The 9,512-nt window shown below is 31.3% G+C and overlaps 1 pseudogene; it reads left to right on the top strand.

Moving 5' to 3' along the window:
• The first annotated feature begins 7,640 nt into the window (after positions 1 to 7,640).
• On the top strand, positions 7,641 to 8,446 carry LOC112016673 (18.5 kDa class I heat shock protein-like; annotated as a pseudogene).
• Positions 8,447 to 9,512: the final 1,066 nt, after the last annotated feature.

Here is a 9,512-nt window from a genome sequence, read left to right as displayed (position 1 = left end):
ACAAAACCAACTCTATTGGGTTACAACAACTGATCCTAATCAAATTAAAAAGAAATTCTAAACGACTTATTGGGTCTATTATTATTGTAAATTCAATTGGGTCTATTACTATTGTAAATTCTATTGTTATTAGTCACTGTTCCTATTACTATTATGCACAACAAAGTTTTGAATCTTAAAAATGTCACCGGAATATTTTCTGTTGCAAGCACAAAATTATTTGCAGCTATTTGCCAGAACAATTAACTCCTTTTTGCCTAGATGGATAAACTTTATCACCATATAGGAAGTGAAACACAATTAAAAAAAAATAAAATAAATGCAGTTGTTACCTTCTTCAATGGTTTCAACTCCAGGAAGAACCTTTGCAAGACTCTCTGGCCCCAACATTTCAGTGAACGAATTATACTGGTGGACATCCTGCATCTTTATTATGTTACGAAGAGTAGAGTCAAGTGGAAATAAGGAAGTACAAATTAATTGAAAAAATAGGATTGACACCTGAACTTGAAACACTACACATTTGTTGTAAAGGAAGTACAAATTACTTAAATGTTACATATTACATTTTAAACAAAAGTTGATCAAATCTGATTAAGTTGAAATGGGAATAGGGTCCTCTCCATCTCAAATGAATCAATTTCATGGTTCAGATTTTAAATATTACAAATCTAAAGGTGTCTCTAGTGCCATCATCATGTATACCTGTTAGGTACAACAAATAAAATATGAACACCAAAATGGACTATCTCCATTCCACTAGAAATTGAGAGGAACCTTGCTCATTCAAATGATAGTGTTCTTAGGGAAAATTCTAAGGTTGAGGAGTATAGCATGGCTCTAATTATATGTTTTTGACACTCTAAACATTTGATTAATTTAGAATCAATGACAAAACTAGCAAAACAAAAATTAGACCTCCTACATACATAACATTGCATTTTGGTGCCTGCATCTGGTATCCATGGTAGGCACAATGACTCATTCATACTTGATCTCATTAAAAAGTTTGAAAATAAAAAATTATATGTCCAAAAAAATAAAAGAGAAAGTACATCAAAAAGCATTTACCAACTGATTAATGTTGATTTATGCATAAAAGTGGAATTTTTCATATTTATTGTAGTCACCAATGGCACAACTTTTTTCGATTGCTTTCTTGCCATCTGTAGACAATGTTAAATTACCATATAGGATACACTTCAAACAAGATTGGCAATAACGCATAGAGATTTAGAATAAAGAGTGATGAGATTCATAGTTTCTTTTTACTTTTTTTTATTGGTAAGATACACACGCATGTAGTGGGTCTTGAACTCACAACCTTACCCTCCACCTTGCTCTTACAAGGGGAGGAGGTGCCTTTTGAGCTAGAGCTCAATGGAAATGATGAGATTCATAGTTATGACAAAGAAGTCTGATCCAGTTATGTTCGGACAATAAACATGGAGATTCATAGTAGAAACACATTGATACCTTTTAGCTGCGAAAAGAAAGGCTCCTGAACATAATGTTCTTGGACAACAGACTTCAAATTCTGATGAAAGACAACACCTGTTAGATTAATACTACACGAAGAAAATTTGGCATTGAAATTATTGAATGACACCCTCAGCTAAAAATTTAGAACTTACATTCACAATTTCTGATCACTAATCCAAAACCAGCTTCTGCCATTCATTTTCTTCCTGTTGCAAAGAGCTTCCTTCAGGAATAAACTTCAAACCACCATCTGGCCTACAAAAGGCTTTTGAATTGATTGATTCTAATAAAGCTGATGCTAGACACTTGTATAAGGGATATGGAGGAACTCCTTCAAAAGAATCTGCATAATGAGTATGAACCATGGAGAGTTAACATCCTCCTTGAAAGTAATAAAGCAGACATCTAAAATTCCAGTGCAAATTTGCTCCTTTTTCCCTAAACTATGGTGCAGTTTGCAAACTAAACTTCAAATCTCAGCAACCCTCCTCAATCAAATGGAAAGAAAAAAAAAAAAAAAAAAAAAATTCTAAAAGGCACTTCTAAGTAAATTTCACGTCATACCTGTAAAATTGGAGGTGCCCTAAAAATTACTATATCTGAAACATTAGACTTCTTGAAAAACTACGAAACCTGTGGCATCAACAAAAGAGGCAATGATATCAGCTCAACTGTAACAAAATCAGCATTTAACAGTCTTAAGTCTGTTTATCTACACAATTCCATATATCTTCTCATTCTACCAGAGCATCAACAACCAAATCATTAAACAAACAAAGAACTACATACTAAAATCTTAGGGAATCCATTGGGTGCCTCAAAAATTACTATATCTGAAACATCAGACTTCCTGAAAAACTACGAAACTTGTGACATCAACAAAAGAGGCAATGATATCAGCTCACCTGTAACAATATCAGCATTTAACAGTCTTGTGTCTGTTTATCTACACAATTCCATATATCTTCTCATTCTACCAGAGCATCAACAACCAAATCATTAAACAAACAAATAACTACATACTAAAATCTTAGGGAATCCATTGGGTGCCTGAAGTCACTACTGGAATCAACCAAACTTTCCAGCATTGATTGAAACCACAATATACCATAAGTATCTTTCTAACATCCCTTAAAAACCCAATTGCATCATTGTTCATTTGTACAACTTTTTTTTTTCTTTTTTCTTTTTGAAGTCAATAAAAGGAATACAATTTTTAAAATTGATCCTAACTACACTTAAAAATTGTGACAAAAACTCATTTTACAAAACCAACAACAACAACAAAACCTTAGTCCCAAACATTTGAGGTTAGCAATTCAACAGACTCGTCAGGGTTGGCCACATCAAGTCAAACATAGAATTCTAATCAGAATCATCAACAACAGTCTTGCCAGGCAAGTACCCATACATGAAATTATAACCCCACATCAAGTTAAACATAGAATTCTAATCAGAACCATCAACAACAGTCTTGCTAAGCACATACCCATTTAGCAAATTATAACCCCAAATCGATTCTGACCCAAAGAAAGTACCTTTAAGAAACAAACTTCACATGAAGCATTAATCAATAAACTTCACATGCCACAAATTTTAGAGGAGAAATATAGAAAATAATTTTTTTTAAAATCTTTTAAAACAACAGGAATATGAAAATTCATTCAAGTCCGTATACATTTGAAAGGATATTCCACACCAATTAGAAGAAAAAACCAACGGGGTACAACTAAGACTACCAAGAAAGGCATTCAAAATTATACAAAATTGAAAACTCTAGTTAATAAAAATCAATAACATTCAAAAACCAGGAAATTCCAAAAAGGAAGAGACCAAAGAAAATCCAAAAAGAAGTTTTTCAATACTGACAAGACTGAAAATCAGCAGGAAGTTGTAATTTAATTCAAACAAAATCAGAAGCCAGAAAAAATCCATTAGTCTAAATCATATGAAAGCACAAAAAAATCTCTGACCTGAACATGTTTAACCCCCTTGCCGGAAAAATCTTGTTGTTGTTCCACATAGCCTTTTCTTAAAATTCAAATCTGGAAATCACTTTCCCGAGAAAATCTTCAAACCCTTTTCCTGAATTTCCAAGAAAAGTGTTTTTTTTTTTTTTTTTTCAGTTGTTAGAGAACCACTTTCTATTTGAGGATAACTTAGAGCATTCAGGAAGAGAGAGAGGGGGATCAGATTTTCTGGGGAAAATCTTTGAACCCGTTTCTTCAATTGAATGGTGAAGAAGATTGGAGAGAGTAGAAATGAATCTATATGTTTTTGGGGTAAGGAAATCCACTTCCTAAGGGAAAATTTTCTGCGTCTGAAGATGGGTTATCTGGGAAAGTGTCTGAAAGTGAGAGGATTTTTTTAGAGAGAGAAGTGAAGGAAAGTGTAGAAAGGGTGAGGGAAAGTGAGAGAGAGAGAAATTGAAAAGACTATGCGTTTATAATTTACTAGCCGTTAAGAGTCTTGGCACGGTTGCACGTGCGAGTGTCTTTGATAAAACCCAAAATCACGTCTCAAATGCTTAATAATAGATATATTTGAATTTTAAATGAAAATACTGACTTTTCTTTCTAAAATAAAAAAAAATAGTTATTTAAATTTTTTTTTTTTTGGTTTATAAAAATTTTCAAATATAGTTTATCAAATTTTTCTTTGTGCTTTCAAAATACCATGATAGAACTGTTTACAAAAATTTCTCTCTTAAAATTTTTTTTACATTTAAAATACCAAATCGACCTAAAGTGCATTTTCTCCTTATTTATATTGAAAGGGAAATTTTTGAGTCTTAGTAAATATTTGATATTTGATGATGACGATGATGATGATGATTATTTAAAAAAAAAAAGATTGATACTTGATTATTTAATTCTTCAAAATAGCGTTAGGTATTGTTTTAGTTAATATATATATATATATATAGTTTTTGTATGTTTACTTCCTTTTAAAATTACATAATACTTTGATGATAATTGATCAAAGAAAAAAGCAATGAGAAGTACCATGGGATTGTATGAGTAAATTATGGATTGTAAACGAACTGATTGAATATTAAAATTTTATGATGGCTTCATTTAATAAATTTTTTTTTACCATGAGTGAGATTGAGCACATAATTAGGCTATAACTTATATTAAAGTCTGGTTCATTTTCTTGTTGAATAAGTTCAAACTTATACTCATTAAAAAAAAAAAAAAGTTCAAGCTTATTCATAAGCTATTTGATTTATTTTTTCCCCACATATAGTAAACAACAAGATTTTTTTTTTTTGCCTCCACAGATTTATGTTAACATTAATAATTTAATTATAATAGAAATTATATTATTAGATTCACTAACTCTTTACTATTAAAAATTATATAACCAAGAGTTTTGTAACTCAGTAGAATTGCCTTCTCCCTTATCAGAATCCGGATTTGAATTTTTGCTCTATTACTTGTTTTATGATTATTATTATATATATATATATATATATAAAGCGTGTGTGTATAAATAATTTTTACTACTAAATAAACGATTTATATTTTATCAATAAATTAGATACATTTTCAGAACTATTGATGTTACTAAATAGCAGTAAAAAATTTGTATTCATTTTTCTTGATATTATTCATTGATTAGATTTATCATATGGTGAATTCTTCCCAAAAAAAAAAAAAAATTGTCTTTAACAATAAAATCGGATAAGTAAGGTTTTGAGTAAGTACATAGTGTTATTCAAAGAAATGATTTATCAAAGTAATAAGTTACATACCATTGATACCAACACATTTGAGATCACCAAAATATTCAAGAGTTCCTTTGTTCAATCTAAAGAAAGGGAGTGAGAATGAGAACTCAATCTTTAGAAATTTATACAATCTAATCTCAAATTATATACAATTATTTGTTTATTAATATATACATACGATCATTTAATATTAGGGCAAATTACAACTTACTCACTTATGGTTTGGTTGAAATTTAAGTTGCCTACTTGTGATATAAAATTTGAAACTTTACCCACTTGAGATTTGACCAAAATTTAAGTTATCTACTTTTGATTTGAAATTCCATGATGTAAGTGGTCTGATGGATAGTTTTTTATCTTATTTGATTTTGTATTTTTATGTTTTTTGTGTTTTTGGAGGAGAGAGACATAAAAGTAAAACAAAAATTACATATTTAGTTTTTTTTTTCTTCTATTTTTATTATATTTTTCTACACACGAAATTGAGTTGTACCACAGACACAACAATTTCATAATGAAGCATAGGTATCAAGTTATTAGTGGTTCTTGTATGAATTTGCCAATAACATCAACCATTAACAATTTGTTACTTAAATTTGGTTATAAAATTATTGTGAAAATATTGTGTTGTTAACTATTTTTGCTGAATATGCAGGAAAAAAAAAGGGGGGGGGGGGTGGGGGAAGCAAAGAAAGCAAAACAAGATCATGTGTGTGTTCGTACATGGAGATCTGGGTTCGTGAATCACCAAGAACAAATAATTCAATGTGATATTGAAAAAAAAAAAAAAAATTCAACGCGTCATTTGTTAGTTGTTACTTGTGACCTTGTACCAATTATTTTTTAATTAGTATATAAAAATGGTATTAATAGTACATTTAGATAAAAGTATCATTTTTTTAGAATATAAAAATATCGTTATTTCAATTACAAGTTTACAACAAAAATATCAATGAAAAAAAAAATTTCAACAGAGCAATTATTATTTATTATGGCCGATGGTATTATAGCATAGCTCTTGGATCAAAATTCTTGTTGGAAGCTGAACCTGAAACTTTTGCCAAAGAAAGTTATCTCGTAGCAACTAACTGGCGGCCCAAACTATTACATTTACAACGTGAAAAGAGAAACAAACTCATAGGCCCACTTTTATATAATCTAATCTAGCGGCTACGCTCCGAGATCCCAGAAACTCTAGAATTACCAATCTAACGTAATAGTATAGCAATATAGAGTGTTTCCAATTTCATTTCTCGTGCATCTAATTTCAGCAAAACAATAAAGAGATTGCCCGGAATATTGTATCAACCACCAAACTTTAAAAAATATAATTAGCTCAACGATTGGAAACCAAATTAATAAATGCTACAAAGCCCTTCAAAAAAAAAAAAAAAATGCTACAAAGCATCGTGACAACACTCATTTCTTAGCAGAACATTAAAAATGAAGAAAGGAAAAGAAAAGAAGAGAAAGAAAGAAAAATCTAAACACCCAAGTGAGGAGGAAACCAAGTCATTGAAGGGGAGAATGCTTTATTATCTAGGCTTTGTCTGGGGGATGGAAAATTGGGGGATAGAAAATATTTAAAATTTCCCATATGTGTGTTTGTTTGGGGTGAAAAATTGGGAGAATAGAATTTTTTTTTAATTGTTTAAGAAGAAAAATAAGATGATAAAAATGATGTTTATATAAATTTAGAAAAATGATATGTTCACAAATTTTCACAATAATTTTACAACAAATCCTAAGTGGCAAGTTGTTATTGGTTGCTATTGTTGAGGCAAAAAAGTAATTTAGTGTTAGGTTCAAATTTGAATCAATAACAACTAACCACCTATATTTGTTGTAAAAATATTATGAAAATGATGTGAACGTAATATCTCTCATAAATTTATTCTTATACCTTATATATATATATATATATAAATTATAAGGAAATTTTTTTTAAGCCAAATTTCATCCCATTCCTCATCTTAAGCCAAATTTCATCCATTTTCTTTACAAAATGTAGGCTGGCGAGAAAACAATTCTCCCGCCTAAAATCACCCCCTCCAAGGCTCTAACTTAACATACACACCCCACCATTTTCTTTCATATTTTCTCTTCTCATTACAAATCATCTCATTTTTCTCCCCAACCAATCAACTCCCCTAACGTCTAGACTATAGAAAAATTATGTCACCATAACCCCATATAAGATTTTCATGGGCCATATATCCACTAGCTAAAAAAAAAAAACCGTGACTTCCCAATTTGCCCAATTTAGTCTTCAAGCTTAAATGGATAGGTCCACAATGTGCCCACAAAGACAAAAGTAGCTCCTAAATGATTCTCAAGAGTCCTAGAAAGTTCCAAAGAAGCAAAATCACAAAAACAGGGCCAGACTATACTAGAATACTCTTGGGACCTTAATAAATATCCAACCCATCAACTATTTTTACCATCCAAATTTCTCAGCTATAGCAACCAGTTCAGCAAAAAAAAAAAAAAAAAAAGCTATAGCAACCAATAATCCTATAGTCTCTGAATCACAACATTCACAAGTTCAAAATGTCGCTGATTCCAAGCTTCTTAAATGGCCGACAGAGCAATATCTTTGATCCGTTCTCGCAGGACATCTGGGACCCATTCAAGGATTTCCCATTCCCTTCATCTTCATCTCTGTATGTGCCTCAGTTTCCGGTAGAGACATCTGCTTTCGTCAATACCCGAATTGATTAGAAGGAAACCCCAGTAGCCCATGTGTTTAAGGCTGATCTTCTTGGGCTCAAAAAGGAGGAAGTGAAAGTCAATTATGAAGATGACAGAGTGGTTCGGATTAGCGGAGAGAGGAAGATAGAGAAGGAAGACAAGAATGACACATGACACCGTGTCGAGCGCAGCAGTGGCAAATTTTTGAGGAGTTTCAGGTTGCCGAGAATGCGAAGATGGATGAGATTAAGGCTGCGATGGAAAACGGTGTTCTCACTGTTACTGTTCCAAAAGAAGAGGTGAAGAAACCTGATGTTAAGGCTACTGAAATCTCTGGTTGATATTTTGTGGATCATCTAAGCCACAACTTATAGAGCATCTTTGGTTGGCAGTACTAGTAGTTTGTAAAATATAGAGAAACCTGTGTGGATATTTATGTGCTAGGGGAAACGTGGTTAATCTCTCAGCTGTGTTTCAAGTATGATGATTTAATAAGTAATTAACATATAATTATATAAACTGTGTATCTATTTTTGTTTATTATGTTCATATGTGGTGTTCCATTGCGTCATTAATTTCTTGGTTGCTTGAAAGAGTTTATTTTTTCGCTCAATAAGTTAAGAAGATGAATCCAAAAGGATCAAGGAAAATAATACAAGCTAAAGGGCACGCCTAAGAGCCAAGAAAATAAAATTAGGCAAGGATTAAAAATCGCAATTATGTCACCTAGTTCGGTTACTATAAATTAGTGGTTGTTGAGGCATTGTTTGAGCTTCAATATTAGTACTAATTAGTCGCAGACCCACGCGTTGTGGGGGAATATATAAATATTTTGTAATGGAATATAATATATAAAAAGCAATGATTATTTCAAATATTATTTATTTTTTTAAAAGATTTTTACAAGCATTTTGTATCTTTTTATATCTACAAAGTACAAATATATCATACTATTATATTTTGTACGTTTGATTAATATTTTTTAAGGTGCACTATATTTTCCTAACTTTTATTATAGTGTGTTATATTTGATATATAATTAAACGTTATAAGTTTTAAATTTATTATTCAAATTTTTCATCTCTTAAAGAATAATGAGATTATCATAATAATAAAAATTTATCACAAAATTACAATGTTATTTTAACCATAATTAAAATGAAACAAAAGGAATAAAAGATAGACTTTAGAGTAATTTATTACTCAAAATTGGTAGACATATTCAAATTCATAGCCATGTAAAATGTGTTTTGAAATAAACTAAAATTCCTATTTCCAAAAAAACTAAGTATTGGCCCAAATCAAAATTCAACTGTGGAGCCCGTGGGCCCAATAGCCTCGGCCCATCGGGTATTAGGCCCAAGGCCAACGCCGAGGAGGACTGACCAGCCAAGGCTAAGTTAGACAAAGCCTTTTTTGTGATCCACACCGAGGACCTGTTCGTCCTCGACATTCTAAGGATAATCTTTGGGAGGGAATAAGCTCAGAGCAAGCTGTCACATTCGCACTTAATGCATTCACCTAACCCCTCTGGCTGCATTAATGGGGATATAACCCCTTAGCAGGGCAACGTTGGTCAGAGTGAACCACTTGAGTACTGATAAGG

Source organism: Quercus suber, unplaced genomic scaffold, assembly GCF_002906115.3.
Source record: "Quercus suber isolate HL8 unplaced genomic scaffold, Cork oak 2.0 scaffold_1134, whole genome shotgun sequence".
Taxonomy (NCBI): domain Eukaryota; kingdom Viridiplantae; phylum Streptophyta; class Magnoliopsida; order Fagales; family Fagaceae; genus Quercus; species Quercus suber.
This window is presented reverse-complemented; position numbering and strand designations above follow the sequence as displayed.